The sequence below is a fragment of the Ursus arctos genome, unplaced genomic scaffold (assembly GCF_023065955.2).
Source record: "Ursus arctos isolate Adak ecotype North America unplaced genomic scaffold, UrsArc2.0 scaffold_6, whole genome shotgun sequence".
NCBI lineage: Eukaryota > Metazoa > Chordata > Mammalia > Carnivora > Ursidae > Ursus > Ursus arctos.
Genome location: NW_026623078.1, coordinates 6,283,579 through 6,296,535, shown reverse-complemented (window position 1 = coordinate 6,296,535; position 12,957 = coordinate 6,283,579). Strand labels below are relative to the sequence as shown.

Genomic DNA, 12,957 nt, shown 5'->3' with positions numbered 1-12,957 from the left:
TAGATTGCCTAATTTGTTGGCATATAGTTGTTCATAATATGTTCTTATAATTGTATTTCTTTGGTGTTGTCTTTCTTTGGTGTTGGTCATGAGCTCTTCTCTTTCATTCATGATTTTGTTAATTTGGGTCCTTTCTCTTTTCTTTTTGAGAAGTCTAGCATGGGGTTTATTGATTTTATTAATTCTTTTAAAGAACCAGCTTCTAGTTTTGTTGATCTGTTCTACTGTTCTTTTGGTTTCTATTTCATTGATTTCTCCTCTAATCTTTATTATTTCTCTTCTCCTGCTTGGCTTAGGCTCTATTTACTATCCTTTCTAATACTTCTTTGGGTTGTAAGGTTAGGTTGTGTATTTGAGACTTTTCTGGTTTCTTGAGAAAGCCTTTTATTGCTATGTACTTCCCTCTTAGGACCACCTTTGCTGCATCCCAAAGATTTTGAAAAGTTATGTTTTCATATTCATTTGTTTCCATTAATTTTTTTAAATTCTTCTTTGATTTCCTGGTTGACCTATTCATTCTTTAGTAGGATGCTTTTAACCTCCAAGTATTTGAGTTCCTTCCAAATTTCTTGATGTGATTGAGTTCCAGTTTCAAGGCATTGTGGTCTGAAAATATGCATGGAATAATCCCAATATTTTGGTAGTGGTTGAGACCTGATTTGTGACCCAGTATGTGAAGTATTCTGGAGAATGCTCCATGTGCACTTGAGAAGAATGTGTATTCTGCTGATTTAGGATGGAGTGCTCTTTATATATCTGTGAAGTCCATCTGGCCACTGTGTCACTCAAGGCCCTGTTTCCTTGTTGTTCTTCTGCTTGGATGATCTGTCTATTGCTGTTGAGTGCTATCTTAAAGTCCCCTACTATTATTGTGTTATTATCAAAATGTTTCCTTAATTTTATTAGTTGGTTTATATAATTGGCTGCTCCCAAGTTCAGAACATAAATATTTATAATTGTTCCATTATGTCATGCAAGACCTTCCAGGTCTCTGTGGATAGGTCTGCTGCCAATCTAAAGTTTCTACCCTTGTAGGTTACTGACCTCTTGTCCCGAGTTGCTTTCAGGATTTTCTCTTCGTCTCTGAGGTTTTTAAGTTTCACTATTATATGTCAGGGTGTTGACCTATATTTATTGATATTGAGAGGGGGTTCTCTGTTCTTCCTGGATTTTGATGCCTGTTTACCTCCCCAAGTTAGGGAAGTTCTTTGCTGTAATTTGGTCCAATATACCTATTGCCTTTCTCTCTCTTTCCTCTTCTTCTGGGACCCCAATTATTCTAATATTGTTTCACCTATGGTATCACTTATCTCTTGAATTCTTCCCTTGTGATCCAGTCATTGTTTATCTCTCTTTTTCTCAGCTTCTTTATGCTCCATTATTTGGTCTTCTATATTACTAATTCTCTCTTCTAGCAGTTAGAGCCTCCATTTTTTATTGTATCTCATTAATAGGCTTTTTGATTTCAACTCAGTAGATTTTAGTTCTTTTATTTCTCCAGAAATGGATTCTCTAGTGTCTTCTATGTTTTCTTTTTTCAAGCCCAGCTAGTATTTTATAATCATTATTCTGAACTCTAGTTCCAACATCTTATTTATGTCCATACTGATTAAGTCCCTGGCAGTCAGTACTGCCTCTTCTTCTCTTTTTTGAGGGGTGGTTTTCCATCTTATCATTCTGTACAGGGAAAAATAGATAAATGAGAGAACAAAATACTAAAATGGCAACAACGACCCCAGAGAAATATACACTAAACAAATCAGATGAGACCCAAAACCGGGGAAAAGAAAAAAAAAAAGAGAGAGAGAGAGAAGGAAATAATCAGACAGGTGAGCAGAATAGAATAATACACTGGATTCGGTGTGTATTTTGGTCTGTTTTTTAGAAAACTAGATCCCAAAATTGTAAAGAAAGAAAAACTTATATATGTATAAAAATAAAGTTAAATACAATGAAAGGATAGAATGTAACTGTAAAAATGCAAAATAAAAGATAAGAAAAAACAGAAGAGAGAGAGAGAGAAAAAAAAGGAAGGGACATAAACAGACAGGTGAACAAAACAGAGCAATACACTATCTCTTGAGTGTATTTTTGTCAGAAGAAACCAGATCTCAAAATTGTAAAGAAAGAAAAATTTATATATACAAAAATGGAATTAAATACATTGAAAGGATAGAATGTAACTACAAAGAAAAAACTAAAAAAGACTTTAAACAAACAAACAAACAAAACCCAAACAAACAGACAAAATTCCCCAGGGACTCCATCAGGCCCTGGACTCTTGATTTTTTGGGAGGTTTTTGATCACTGCTTCAATCTCATTACTGGATATTGGCCTATTTAAATTGTCCATCTCTTCCTGTTTCAGTCTTGGTAGTTTATACGTTTCCAGGAAGGCATCCATTTCTTCCAGGTTGCTTAATTTATTGGCATATAGTTGTTGATAATAGTTTCTAATGATTGTTTCTATTTCCTTGGTATTCTCTCTCCTTCCATTCATAATTTTATTAATTTGGGTCCTTTCTCTTTTCTTTTGGATAAGTCTGGCCAGAGGTCTATCAATCTTATTAATTCTTTCAAAGAACCAGCTTCTAGACTCCACCCCCAAATTACTAGAACTCATACAGCAATTCAGTAATGTGGCAGGATAAAAATCAATGCACAGAAATCAGTTGCTTTTCTATAGACTAACAATGAGACTGAAGAAAGAGAAATTAGGGAATAGATTCCATTTACAATAGCACCAGAAACCATAAGATATCTCAGAATAAACCTAACCAAAGAGGTAAAAGATCTATACTCTAGAAACTACAGAACACTGATGAAAGACAGTGAAGAAGACAAAAAAAAAAAAAAAAGACGGAAAAACATTCCACACTCATGGATCAGAAGAATAAACATAGTTAAAATGTCTATGCTACCCAGAATAACCTATACTTTCAATGCCATCCCAATCAAAGTACCAATTGCCATTTTTCAAAGTGCTGGAACAAACAATCCTAAAATTTGTGTGGAACCAGAAAAGACCCTGAATTTCCAAGGAAATGTTGAAAAAGAAGGAACAAAGCTGGGGGCATCACATTGCCTGATTTCAAGCTATACTACAAAGCTGTGATCACCAAGACAGCATGGTACTGGCACAAAAATACACATATCAGTGGGACAGAATAGAGACTCCAGAAATGGACTTTCAACTTTATGGTCAACTGATCTTTGACAGAGTAGGAAAAAAACATCCAATGGAAAAAAGACAGTCTCTTCAATAAATGGTGCTGGGAAAATTGGACAGCTATATACAGAAGAATGAAACTCTACCATTCTCTCACACCATACACAAAGATAAACTCTAAATGGATGAAAGACCTCGATGTGAGACAGAAATCCATCAAAATCATAGAGGAGAACACAGGCAGTAACCTCTTCGACATCGGCCACAGCAACTTCTCGCTAGACACGTCTCCAAAGGCAAGGGAAACAAAAACAAAAATGAACTTTTGGGACTTCATCAAGATAAAAATCTTCTGCACAGCCAAGGAAACAGTCAACAAAACAAAGAGGCAACCCACAGAATGGGAGAAGATATTTGCAAATGACACTACAGATGAAAGCCTGGTACCCAAGATCTACAAAGAACTTCTCAAACTCAACACCCAAGAGATAAATAATAAAATAAAAAATAGGCAGAAGATATGAACAGACACTTTTCCAATGAAGACGTACGAATGGCTAACAGACACATGAAAAAAATGTTCAGGGAAATTCGAATCAAAAAGACATTGAGGTACCACCTTATACCAGTTAGAATGGCAAAAATTGACAAGGCAAGAAACAACAAATGTTGGAGACGATGTGGAGAAAGGGGAACCCTCTTACACTGTTGGTGGGAATGCAAGTTGGTACAGCCACTCTGGAAAACAGTGTGGAGGTTCCTCAAATGTTAAAAATAAAGCTACCCTATGACCCAGCAAATTCACTACTAGGTATTTACCCCAAAGATACAGATGTAGTGAAAAGGAGGGCAATATGCACCCCAATGTTCATAGCAGCAATGTCCACAATAGCCAAACTGCGGAAGGAGCTGAGATGCCCTTCAACACACGAACGGATAAAGAAGATGTGGCCCATATATACAATGGAATATTACTCAGCCATCAGAAAGAATGATTACCCAACATTTGCATCAGCATGGATGGAACTGGAGGAGATTATGCTAAGTGAAATAAGTCAAGCAGAGAAAGACAATTTTCATATGGTTTCACTTATTTGTGGAACATAAGGAATAGCAGGGAGATCATTAGGAGAAGGGAGGGAAAATGGAGGGGGGGGAAGAGAGGAAGAGATGAACCAAAAGAGACTATGGACTCCGGGAAAAAAAGTGAGGGTTTTTCAATGGGAGGGCAGTGGGAGGATGGGCTAGGCCAGTGAAGGGTGTTAAGGAGGGCACATATTGCATCGAGCACTGGGTGTTATACACAAACAATGAATCATTGATCACTACATCAAAAGCTAATGATGGTGACTAACATATCATAATACAAAAAACTAAAAAATAAAATTTAAAAAAAGAAGAGAAAAAGAAAAAAATGAAAAAGAGAATATGATCAGACAGGTGAATAGAACAGAGCTATGCACTAGATTCTGGGTGTATTTTGGTCTGTAAGTAGAAACTGCATCCCAAAATTGTAAAGAAAGAAAAACTCATATATATACAAAATAAGATTAAATACAATGAAGGAAGAGAGTGTGACTGTAAAAATGAAAAATAAAAAAGATTTTTAAAAGGAGTTGATAAAATAATAAACTGGTTGAAAAAGGAAAGAAAATTTTTTTTTAAAAAGTTAAGGTTGAAAGACTAAAGAATCGTGGGAAAAAAGCCATGAATTCCATGTGCTGTATTCCCCTAGCCCCAGAGTTCTGCAGTTCTCATTGATTGGTAAACTTGGCCTTGGCTGGATGCTCCGGCTCATCTTCTGGGGGAGGGGCCTGTTGCATTGATTCTACAGTGTCTTTGGCCCCAGCGGAGCGGCACCGCCCTTACCAGGGGCCAAGCTAAGTAATCTGTTCCAGTTTGTTCTATGTGGCTTTTGTTCCCTGAAGGCTTTTCACGCCGCTTTAGAGGATGGGAATGAAAATGGTGGCCTCCCGGTCTCTGTCCCCAGAGCTGAGAGCTTGGGGTGGGGGGCACTCCTTCGTGTACCCTCAGGGAAAAGAAGTTAATCACTCCTGTTTCCCTGGTCTTTGTCCACGCTCCATGGTCACCTGGTCTGTGACCGAGCATTTCTATCTCAGGCACACAACCCCGTTTCGAGTCTCCAAACCCAACAGACTCCTGTGGTGTGCTCCTGAGTTACTCCTCACAGGGAAAGAAGGGGGTTCTTGCTAGTTCTGCCGTTTGTGGGGCTCCTGCTCGGAGAGCCCGACTGTGCTGTGGTTCCTGGTTTATGGCAACACTGAGCTAAGAGCCCACTCCTAGGCTCACTCTTCGCAGCCAGCTTTCCCGCTCTGATGCCTGAGAGCTCTGCTGCATTCAGGCACCCCCAGTCTTCCTGTCCCCGAGGATCCTGAGACTACACTGTTGCAGCTAGGATTCTGCCCCCGCATAGCAGCCCGAGCAATGTCCCTCACCAGAGCAGACTTCTAAAAGTTCCGATTTTTGCTCCACTGCTACATCACTTGCTGGTAGCTGGCTGATGGAGTTTCCTCCCGCTGTGGTCTGTCTTCCCATGAATCTCCTCAGATTCACTTCTCCACACCTAATACCTTGCAGAAAGTGGTCGCTTTTCTATTCCTAGAGTTGCAGCTATTTTCTCTGATCTCCAGTTGAGTTTGCAGATGTTCAGATGGTTTGATAGCTATCTAGCTTCTTCCTGGGACCAGACGAAATTAAGGTCTCCTACTCCTCTGTCATCTGCGACTCTCTCCAAGTAACTGGAATTTAAATAAAAACTTGAAAAAAAAATCTTCAGGAAATCCTATTGGCTGCAGTTTCAGAATATATCTGGAGTCCGACTACTTCTGTCTTCCAGGGTACATTTGTGGAATGAGCCATCGTCACAGCTGGCCTGAATTAGTGAACTTGCTGCTTACCTGGCCTCCTAGCCTCCATCCTTGCCTTTTCCAACGGGAGCAGTTAGGGCCGTCCTAACGCCTAACCTCTACTCCAAGCTCACACTCAGCACCTCACTCAGAAGGGAAGGCCATGTGCTGGTAGTGTCTACAGGGCCCTACAGGATTTATGCACCACCCACAATCGCTTATCATCCCAACCACTTTCCACCTTATTCCACTTTAGTCACAGGAGTTGCGTGAACATTGTCAGGCAGCAGCCACCTAAGTGCCTCTGCACTGGCTGTTCTCTCCGTGTTTGGCTTTCCCCAGATGTACACATGGACGCTCCCATGTCCTCCTCTAAGTCTTTGGTCAGAAGTCACCCTCTCAACGAGACCTATTCTTAACATCCTATTTCACATGAAAACTCTGGCATTCCCACTATCTCTTACCCTGCTTGATTTTTTTCCTTAGACTTATTATAAATTACCATTTTGTTTGTGTTCAGTTGTCTGCATTTTCTGTGAAAATGTAAGTACCCTGAGGAAGACAATTATGGTCGATTTCATTCACCAGTGCATCGGAGAATGGGCACTACACGTATAGCTTGGTGTCCCCCCCCTTTTTGTTTAAAGAAAACACCATGGACCTTTCTTAATATATTGAAATGTGCATTGAAAATATTATTTTTCTTGTCATTATTTTCTATCACATTTTTAGTATTGTGGCAGAATTAAATTGTTATAATTTTTTATTTATTAATCCAAACCTCTTAATAGACATCTTTTATCATAGAAATACTAAGTCAAGATCTATTGGCAGTTTTCAAGGAGCCTGATTTATATTTCCAAAGTGTCTATCAAAAATTTATGCTGATTTACATTCTTTTTTTTAAAAGATTTTATTTATTTTATTTGTTTGAGAGGGAGAGAGAGCATGAGCAGGGGTGAGGGGGAGAGCGGCAAAGAGAATCCCAAGCAGACTCCTGGCTGAGTGCAGAGCCCAACTTGGGGCATGGTCTCATGACCCTGAGATCATGACTTGAGCCAAAACCAGGAGTCTGACACTTAACCAACTGAGCCACCCAGGTGCCCCCTGATACATATTCTTATTAACAGTGAGGGAAGCAGCATTCCACAGCTTAAGAATATAGATTCTGGAGCCCATGCACCTGGGTTAGAACATCGACTCTGCCACTGACAGTGTGTGTGTCCAAACACATAGCCTCAGTCTCCTTATTTATAAACTGGTAATGATGGTGTTTCTCTTATTAGACTGTTGTGAGGATTAATTGAAAGAATCAATCTGGGGTGCCTGGGTGGCTCAGTCATTAAGCGTCTGCCTTTGGCTCAGGGCATGATCCCGGGGTCCTGAGATCGAACCCCACATTGGGCCCCACCGCTGGGAGCCTGCTTCTTCCTCTCCCACTCCCCCTGCTTGTATTCCCTCTCTTGCTGGCTGTCTCTGTCTCTGTCAAATAATTAAATAAAATCTGAAAGAAAGAAAGAAAGAAAGAAAGAAAGAAAGAAAGAAAGAAAGAAAGAAAGACTCAACCTGACATAGTCCTGGCATAGAGAGAGATGTCAAGTGTTATTTAAATTTAAATTGCTATTTTTATTATGAAATTATCCATTTTCATAAGACCTGACCACGAGTCTGATGTATTGATTCCAAATCTGAAATGTGAATAAAGTATGCCTTGTTAAGTTTTGTTTAGTGAGGTCAACTTTTTAATGTTTATTGGCCTATTAGACCTCTTCCTTTTAAAAATTAATTTTCTTAAGTTCTTTCCTCTTCTTTCTCTTCAAGTTTCTCTCACTTACTGATTTATAAATACTTCTTCTGTGTTAAGGATATTAGGGCTATGTCATCAGGGCTAAAATAACCACACTGGAACTTTGTGTGGATTAGGAAAAAGTGCTTCCAAGGGGCAAACCCAGGCCTGGTTAGGACATATTGTTTGTTGGATGGGTGGGGCACAGGCTGGATGTCAGCCTCCATAGACCCTTTGGCCAATACTTAAAGTCTACACAACTCTATGTAGTGACTTTGGGGTCACAAGATTGGAAATACAGTTAACAAGTTTGTACTTCGATTTAAATTCTATTGTGATGCTTCCTAAAATACAAAGATTTTTTTAAATTTTACATATTTTTGTATATTTTGCTTTCTGAATTCTTCTATTACTGACTTTATATTTACGGTATCTGTCAGGGATTTCGGGTAAAAGAAAGGGAAGGAGAGAGAGACAGAGACAGACATAAAGAGAGAGAGACAGAGACAGAGACAGAGTGACAGACAAAAAGATGGAGAGAGAGAGAAAGAGGGAGAGATTTATTACAAGGAATGGCTTATATGTTTTAAAGAGCCTAGCAAGTTCAGAATCTAAATCTATGATGTGGACTGGAAAGCTAGAGTTTCAGAAGGGTTGATGGTGCAGATGAAATTCAAAGACAATCTCCTAGAGTTCTGTCTTGCTTGGGAAGGCTGGTCTTTTTCTTCTATTCAGGCCTTCAACTGATTGGGTAAGGCCCACCCACCTCCTGGAGGGAAACCTGTTTTACTCGGAGTTCGTCAATTTCAATGGTAATTTCATTCAACAACATTCCCCCAGATTGACACATAATATTAATCATCATGTTTAGGAAATCTTTTCCTAACTCCAAATCAAACATTGACTCTGTTGGTTATCAGAAGCTTCTCAGCAATTCTTGGCTTTACCTAGTATGTTGGTATCCACATAATGACTGTATATCAAAAACAAATGACATTGATGCATATAGGTTACTTCTACAATTTTTATTCAGCAATTATTCTTTGTGTGTTTTCAAAAGAGAAAAAAACTTAGAAAAGTTTTGTGATTCCTTTTAAGAGAAATACAATTATTTAAGCCAATATAAAACATGAGACTTTTTACTATACTTAGATGCTGTCTTGTCAGTGAAATCCCTTATAAATTGGGTTGTACTTATACACCTAATATGGAATTGAATGCCATGTGAATTGTTGTAAATGTGATTATCATTCATCGGAAAATTCTAAGATTTTTGTAATCAGCATACAACCATCAGCAAAAGAAACCTGAATTAACCTCAAATGATTTGGGGAGGTAGGTGAGATGACAATTATAAGTGGTGTGCAAAGTAACCCAGATACTAGGAGATTTCATTATTCATGAACATATAAATCTGGAGAAAGCAAATATTTTGGCACATATAAATCTGATGTTCCAAAGTACTATGCTTGATCAAAGTTACATAAAATAATGTGCAAGGTTGGCAGATTTTCAGTATATTTTTAAAATGTAACTTGTTAATTTTATTATCTAAAGGAGAGGCACATTTTACAGTCTATTAACTGGATAAGGGTACACATTATTCTGCTTAAACTATTAAAATAACTGTACCTGTGTTTATAGAACCTGATGTCTTTAAAATCTTTCTTCTTTTGTCACTCGGGGAAATTAACCTGACTTATTAGCAAAAATTTCCACTTGAATATATTCCCAAGCTCCATTATGGTAATTGGCTATCAATGTCCCATCTTTAAGGAATTCTTTATTTGATGGGAGAGAGGATATAGATATTTATATCTAAGGTCCAAAGAAGACTCAAATCTGAACTTCTCTAGCTTCTTAAAGTGATGCTTTTCTGTAATTATTTTCCAGGATGAGGAGGAAGAGAAAAAGATTATTAAATCCTCTATAGAATAAAAAATTTGTATGTCTTCGAAAGTTCCATTGAAGGATAGTAGATTTGAAATACAAGTTGAGGGGTCAGCAGCACCAGCAGTGACCATCTAACGCCAGGTTAGTAAATAGCCTTTGATAGACATCTGGTGAATGTATGTCCAAACATAGAGGTCAACCAGAGACTAATTCATCCCATTATTTTTTACTTTAAAATTGTTGGAGGAAATAATATTAGCTTGTCAGTTAAAATCAAATTTTGTCATTGTTGTATCTGTTTCCTAAGTAGCATTTGTAGGTATACAAAATCAACCTCCTTGTTTCTGATTATAAACTTAACATTTAACAATCTTTAAAATGCCTTAGTAAATGATAGTGTTCTCTGAAATCAGAGCCCTATGTAAGTTCATTTATTCCACTTATTTCAGCATCCATTTTCAAAAGTGTTTTATTGATATATCATTTACATACTTTAAAGTCCACTCAATTCCAGGGTACAATCCAATGGCTTTTAGTATATTTACAGAGTTGGTCAACCATCACCAGTATCTGATTTCAGAGCATCTTTAATTTAAAACATTTCTTTATTTTTGTTTCCCAAGTTTTCCATTTGGGAAATCTCTAGAAAACACTAAATGAAAGCCAGTTATGTTTTAGGTTTACATGTGAAAATTCTCATGGCCATAGAACATAAATATATCAATAAAAGAATGGCCGTTGTGGTCTGTAATATGTATGCTAGTTTGTGTCAGGGTCATCTAACTAAACTGGTTTAAGAGATCCTGAATTGTGAAGATTTCCGTCTTGTCCACAGCAGTGTTTAACAGTAAGATACATAATCCCATTCTAAAGAGGGGTAGCACCTCTTCCTAAAAAGTCCTGCAATTAAATCTTTTAATATAATCCAGTTAGAAAACTTCAAGATGAACAAAAGATTCTGAGTTCCTGTTATCCTTACAAAAACCTGGTGGAGACTGGTGCTATTTGAGTGGACTAAAACAGATACAATAACCATGAATTCCTCTAGATTTTTTAATTCTATCACTCTATCATGTTCACATCATTAGAATATTTCAGATCTGGAATGTGTAACTTTAGCTCCCTGTGAGAAGCCTTGCCAAACGATTATTTCATGTTATAGTCTTCAATTTTGTAAAGGGCCAACATAATACAAGTTCATGCAAAGGACAGTTCTGCATCTTTTGTGAAATCACTCATGAAGAATTCTGTTCAATATCTTTATAAAAACGTTTATACAATATCTTCCTCCTAGTGAGAGGACTGGGGTACCACCTCATTTCTCATGATAAACTGATAGTGAGACCTATCCATCGCATCTCAGTTCTTCTGGAAGTTCAGAACTATGTTTTTAATCAAATGCTGAACTTATCGGTACTCATGTATACTGTGAAAGCTACCCCCCCCCCAAATTATTGCATAGTCTTATGCTCTGGCCCTTGTCGAAAGATCTTGAAAAATATTTCTTTCATTGAAGCCATTCTTAAATCCTGTCGTAAGTCATCAGTTTATACACAATAAATCTACAAATGAATTGGATCATTGGCTTTTTAATCCCAAACCCAATTGATTAATAGAGATGACAAGAGCAGTAATAAAATGTGGGATTTGGAGAACTGTATGAACCCTAGGTTAATTGATTTATTTCCCTTTATACTGAGTGCTTTATTAACTGAATGAGAATGGGAAACTGTCAGTGTTACATAGACCTGGTCTGAATGAGTGAGCTTGTGAGTGAGCAAATGAATACGGAAGGAGGAGGTGGTTCCACTACTACCAGGAGAAGTCCCTGAAGGAGTCTGGATTGTCAAGATTTCAAAGCAAGCATTGTGGAGATGGCTGCACCAGCAGCCTTAACGTGGGAGAACCTCAAACTCTATTGCTGGGCTTGGCTTTAATTGTTCTTGTATTGTATTTTATACTATGTCTTACAAATTAAGATTGTATTCAGATAAAGTTTAGGTGATCACTTTCATGTGTCTGGTAGTTGACAGGCCCTTTCATGTCCACCTCTTTTCTTTATATAGATTCAGAACTGTCTGAAACTGGAGATAATGGAGTTGCAGAATTATTCCTTGGTGTCAGAATTTGTGTTGTATGAACTCTGCACTTCACAACATCTCCAGCATTTTTTCTTTATATTTTTCTCTGGAATCTATGTGGCCACTGTGCTGGGTAACCTCATCATTGTGGTCTCTGTGATTTCTGACCCCCACTTGCACTCCTCTCCTATGTACTTCCTGCTGGGAAATCTATCTTTCTTAGACATATGGCTCACCTCATTTGCCACCCCCAAGATGATCAGGAACTTTCTTAGTGATTGAAAGCTCATCTCCTTTGGAGGATGCATGGCTCAAATCTTCTTCTTGCACTTTATTGGTGGGGCTGAGATGGTACTTCTGGTTTCCATGGCCTATGACAGATATGTGGCTATATGCAAACCTTTGCATCACATGACCATGATGAGCCGGCAGACTTGCATGGGGATGGTGTTGGTTCCATGGGTCACTGGATTTGTGCACTCCATCAGTCAAGTAGCCTTTACTGTGAATTTACCTTACTGTGGCCCCAATGAGGTGGACAGCTTCTTCTGTGACCTTCCTCTCATGATCAAGCTTGCCTGATGGACACCTATGTCTTGGGTATACTTATGATCTCAGACAGTGGGTGGCTCTCCATGAGCTGTTTTCTGCTCCTCTTGGTCTCTTGTACTGCTATCCTTATCACTGTCTGACAGCGTGCTGCTGGTGGGGTAGCCAAAGCACTCTCTACTTGCCCTGCACACATCATGGTAGTCACGCTCTTCTTTGGGCCCTGCATTTTCATTTATGTGTGGCCTTTCAATCGCTTCTCTGTGGACAAGCTCCTGTCTGTGTTTTACACCATTTTTACTCCACTCTTGAACCCCCTTATCTACACATTGAGAAATAAAGAGATGAAAACAGCTCTGAAGAAACTGTGTAACCAACATGTGACTTCTTACTGAATTCCAGCTTTCTACAAACCTACATGTTCTTACTCATTCAGGGGATATCATTTCTCTCATAAGATTTCTGCTTAAAGATTTCATTCTGATGTTTTATGGATGTAATTCATATTGTGTTATATTACAGAGAAATAGTTGTGGATAATAAAAAAAATCATGTATATAGTTTTATGCTATATAATTTCATACTTCAAACAAAATTTTACAACTTTATAGT

At 38.1% G+C, this 12,957-nt stretch overlaps 1 pseudogene; it reads left to right on the top strand.

The window, feature by feature from the left end:
- The first annotated feature begins 11,781 nt into the window (after positions 1 to 11,781).
- Positions 11,782 to 12,740, top strand: LOC125283052 (olfactory receptor 4K14-like; annotated as a pseudogene).
- Positions 12,741 to 12,957: the final 217 nt, after the last annotated feature.